This window comes from Urocitellus parryii, chromosome 7 (assembly GCF_045843805.1).
Source record: "Urocitellus parryii isolate mUroPar1 chromosome 7, mUroPar1.hap1, whole genome shotgun sequence".
NCBI classification, from domain to species: Eukaryota; Metazoa; Chordata; class Mammalia; order Rodentia; family Sciuridae; genus Urocitellus; species Urocitellus parryii.
Window position 1 is genome coordinate 20771358 of NC_135537.1, and position 5721 is coordinate 20777078.

The following is a 5721-nucleotide window of genomic DNA, read 5'->3' on the forward strand; positions in this document are numbered from 1 at the left end:
ACACAGAAATGACAGGGAAATAAGTGAGGTCAGGTGGAGGGGACACCATAAATGAGGACAAGACATTTGAAGGCAGAGATATGAAAGCAACAAGGAAGGGGAATGGATAATGAAGCCATGACATGCACTTCAAATAATCTAGGGTTTTGAGGGAGGAAGGAAGAGAGAGTGGGGAGCAGGGATTACAACGCACAGAGGCATTTCAAGCATTTCCGACCAAAAGACTACACAAAAACATAACTTCAAATTTGGGTATACAGTGTACTTGGCAGTTCCTTGGGATTCTGTCCTTGTCGCAGTATTTTTATCCCAGAGAGAGGAAATTCTTGTGAAGCCCTTGTCCTCTAGCCTGATCTCACTAAGTCAAACTCAGTTGAAGAGTAAAGCTATCAGGTTAACCATAATATTTTTTTTGGCTATTTTCAGACCAATACCTATGAAATAACTGTTTTTAAAAAATAAAGAACAACTCTCCAATGTAGATATTTTTTCCTGGTACATGAGATACAGCAAATAGATGAAATTTTCTAATTCCATTTCTTTCCATGAAGGTTTCAAAAATAAAACAAACACATAAATAAACTATATGCTATTCAAAACCAGTAGGTATGAATAAGGGGTCAGTAACATGCAGTCAACAAACTAAATTCAGTCTATCACTTGTTTTTGTATGGCTAGAGAGCTAAGAATGCCTATTATATTTTTAAATGGTAGGAAAAAATTAAAAAGACTAATAACATTATACTTCATTTGAATCTGAATTATCTGAAGTTCAATTTCTAAATGAAATAATTAAAATCTCATTAAAGATCAGCATTAGCAGATAATATTTGCAGTAGATTTTGATGATAGGGAAAACTTGGAACTCTTAAGTAAAATGCTATCGCCCACAAATATTTCCACTGTTCACATTCCATTTTAAAAATTTTACTGTTATTATCATTATATTTAAAATTTCATCAATAAAAAAATTCATGGAAATTCATTTATTCTCTCGTTATTTAATCACCTACATAATATTCTCAATTTTACCTCTTAGCCTGAGAAGCTTAAAATATTTGTTATCTGGATCATACAAAAAAACTTGAGCAACTTTTAATTATAAATAATGAGTAAAATTTGTATTACCATAGCTATAATCATGTAAATATTATAAACATGATATGTAGATGACTGTGTTAGACCTCAGCCAAATATTCATCCAGCTCAGACATTTATTGAGTACTGACCATATACCAGAATGTTCTAAGTATTTATCTTTTTGTCCTGGGTGAGAAAACACAAGTTAAAAATAAATTGTCATTGTTCTCAAGAAAATCAATCTTATTATTTTGTTGTAATTTTGGTTGAACTTAACAACAAAGGTTTTCTATGAAAATTTTCACATGAATATGCTCTTTTCTTTCTCCCACTCAGTTGACCGCTATTATTGCTTATTGGATTTTTTATCACAATTGATGTCATATAATGGTTTTTTTACATAAAAGTTGATGAACTCACTGGTTTTCAATCTCAGCTGGAAAACTAGAACGTACAAATATGACATCTCTCTCTCCTACTTTAAATCCATTGGAGTGTCTTGTGACCTCTCCCTCCCATGCTTACCCCCTACTGTGGCATTTAATTTGTTGGGGTCCTAGAGTACCACTTGGTGAGGTCATCCAAGGTATGTGTCTCTGCCAAGCTGGACCAAGCACTGTCCATTATAGCAATTGTGTCATTGATCTGCAGAATCAAGACCCAGAGCCACTTACATATTTTTCAGTAGCTAGCGTTTATCCTCTTTCTAAATTGCCTCTGACATTAATTACCCTGCAAGATCTCAGTGTGGGTTTAGGGGATTGAACAGTCCATGAACACAGAGCATTCTTATAGCATGCAATCATGACTTGTGTTCAGCTTTCATAACAGAATCTTATCCAAAACCATCTCAAAGATGCCAAAACCAATCCAAAACCACTTCCTAGGTCCACATTGCATGACAAGTGGATATGCTCTTTCTGAAGATGAAAGGCTCATGATGAGTGGCATTAGGTAGCATCATGCCTAATCATATGAATGGTGAAAGTATTTATATTTAAATTGCAAGATTTCTGGTTCTAAATTGTTTACTGGAATGTTTTCTATAAACTTTCATTCCTTCTTTACTCCTGGGAAGAGCCTACTGTTCTCTTTCCCCTCACATCCTAACAAGATATAACTCTTGTCAGAGTAGGGAACTTGGGAATTTAAGGCCTTTACTAAATACCCTTGTATCAAAAAATAAGGGAGAAATAAAATGAGTATTTAAGTATCACATTGATATAAAGAAAGGAACCAAGGGACATCAAGTTTTTTATAACATTATCTAAAGCTTTCTCTTTTCTCAAGTATCTTGCTTCTGTAAGCTATCAACAATATTAGGCTTATTTGCCTGAAAATAGCAAGTATTTGGAAATTTTCATTTGGTTCTATGTTCACCTGACTCCCAATATCTTCTGTTATAACAGTAGATATTCTCTTTGAATCCTGAATCCAGGAAATCTTCATTGCTTTACTTAAGACTACAAGTACACAAAGATGGGAGATCTCTTGAGTTATAACCAGTAAGCTTGGTACAGACAGTAGGGTTCATCAGTGCTAGAATGGAAGGAAATAAAATAATTGACTAAAGGTTGAAGGGGACATATATTGGGGTTAGGGGATTGAGGGAAAAATTAAATGTACAGCTAAATGTAAACATAATAACCAAAGTCCCAGATTATGCAAATTAATTCCAGGTACCTCCATACCCTACTCCACCCTACTGTCTAACCAAAATAAAAGACATTTCTTCAATCAATTTTTCATTGCCTCTAAAACTGCCAGAATTACCAAAATTCTTTAACAGGGTAATAAAAGAGATATATTTTAATGTAATGAAACCAAGTTGATGCCATTTTGGCAGGACATGATCAGTACATTTTTGAGCTTGGGTTAAGCCTCACCTACACCCATAACCATCAAAATAAACATCTTTAATTAATTCTGCTTTCTGTATTCCTCACCTTTAGGAAGGCATCCTCATACCTGGGCTTCATCATAATCCTTACAGGCTTTCTAGATTTCTCTATCTCCCTCAACAGCTCCCAAACTTGGGCATATAAGTAATCATCAAAAGATACAATGTCTGTTTCTTAAATATCTCTCTAATCTGTCACCTATTTTCTATCCACACTATCACTACTACTTCAATCCAGGCCACTCAATACCACATGTAGATTTCTGATGTGAACTAAGCATTCCTATTAGCTAAAAGACTTTCCTAAATTACAAAACAATATTGTCATCTTCTTGTCTACCTTTCTTTGGGGATTTCCAAAGCCACCACAATAATGATGACACTTATCCCTACCTTTACAGTTCACTTCCTGGATAGTCTCTCCAGGTCAAATCCCCCATGGATTTATGGACTTTTTATGCTCAGCCCAGAGTGAGTGCGTCACCATGCTTGATGCTTCCAGTGTCATATCCTTCTGGCAAAGTGATGAATGTGAAAACATTTCTGACAGTCAAAACATGACAGCTCCAAACTTTTGGATCAAGGAGAGATGCCTAGGTTGACTTATGGGCATTAGAAAATTAAAAAAAAAAAAGAGAGAAATGCTTAAAAGCAACTGTCTACTGCACAATTTTGCGCAGGGCTGGCCTTGATGTGAAGGGTGTCTCAAAAAAATTACTGCTTAACACAGGGTAAAGAATAACAATTATTTTCTTCTTAAGTAGGGCCAGACCAACTCAATAGAAAACCAGAGAGGATGGGCGCTGCTGCGTTCCTGGAAGAAAGCTGCTGGTGCCGGTGCCATCAGCCTGGTTGACGAAGGAGACATGATCCAGGAGCCACCCACTGAAGGCTGGTACACCACAGACAGACCTGCTTCTTGGAAAAGACCTCTGGCAATTAGAAATTCAAGCTTAGCCCCAACTTTTCAGATGAAGCCTTCTAATTTTCCTTTTCCCTCCCCTAAGCTTCTTCCAGGAAACCTGCCTTGTCCTCTGCTGTGGTTGGGAAAGATCAAATGCGTCTTACCAAAAAGGCAGGACTTTTCTCTCCTCCCTTCTCCTTTATGGGTACCCACAAGTGATGGCTCATTCAGGGACACTCCTGGAGACCAACATGAGGCTACCTCCATTGCATGCTTATGGCCCTTTGTGTGAATGCAAGGACATGACTTCAAGGTAGAAGACCAGATCTGCTGGTCCAAGACAGCAAATTATAATAGAGTGACATGACCATAAAACCACCACTTTCTACAGCATTCTTCTGTAATATATTTTGAGCTCAGACAACTGTTGGATGTTTTCTGCATTTTTTTTTTATGATTTGACTTATGCTAACAAATGATAACCAAAGATTTTACCAGAAGAATTGGTATAGGGGAAGACAAAGCCTAACTATTAGTTGGGGAAAAAAATAGTTTTGAAATAGGAGCAAGAGATTCGACTCCACCTTTATAGCCAATCTTTTCTCCCAGTAGTCCAATAAGAGTTCCAAACACATCCAAAAATTCCCTCAATATTCCAATAAAAGTTCCACCACATCCAGAAACTCTCTACCTGCTTCCCATGGATACACAATATAGCCCTCCCACAGATTTCTTCGGTTTCCATCTCCTCCTTTGTACCCAATGGAGCCCACAGCACAAAATCATTCCTCATGTACTTTGTCTCTCCCATCAGCTGTGAGCTTCTAGAACATAGGAAATGCTCTCATTTATCTCAATGTATCACCATTAGGTCCTTTTTTCTTTCTAAACACTAATTCCTGTGCCTTGCCACTGGACTGCAAGTTCAGCACTTAGAAGGCAATGGATAAATATTTGTTGTTTGTCTAATTTGGCCAAAACGCTAGTTTCTCACAGACTGCCGCATGCAAAGATTTGCATGCAAGTACACTGTTGCTCATTTCTGAAATCTTCATTTTCTCTCATAAAGTATTGCAGATGGAAGGATTTCATCTTCTCTCAGTTTCCACCCATAACAAGACAATGGGGTGCAGATGTTGTTAACAATGACCATGATTTGAATTTGAGGAAGTAGTAACAATGAAATGTGGATTGTTTTTCAGGAAAACAGCTTCCACAAAGCTCCATGAGTAGCCCAGTAAAGCTGAAAAGCAAGGTAGTCCTGGAAATGGAAAGACACTACAGAATGGTCTTTGGAGGGAGGCATTTTGTTTTTGTTTCTTTTTTTTTTTTTAATAAATCACAATGTTCCTGACCCAAGGAACTACTCAATTTCTTTGACCATCCCACAGTATTTTTAGCCATTGACTGACTAGTTCTCTGTCTAAATAATATTCTTCTTTTGCTTGTTCTTGGTTCTTCCTTCCCTTCTTCCTGCTGTGAAATGGTATGTTACTATGAATTGCCAAATTACTACCAGATTTACTTATACTTTTATTTCCAATATACTCATATTCCCCCCTCCCCCTTTTTTCTATCCAAGAGAACAACATAATTTAAAAAGAAAAAGTATGGCTCTTATATAAACAGATATGATCCATTTTATTTTATTTTCTACCAGTTTGAACCCTTCTAGGTTACCAGGCATCATTAAGCACTTAACACCTATCATCTCATTTATCACTCACTACATCAACCATGTAGATACCTATCATTATCTTCAGTTTTATTTCTGAGGAAATAGGCACAGAGAAACTTTCACAAGGCCATCTGCCACGACATAGTAAAACCATAATTT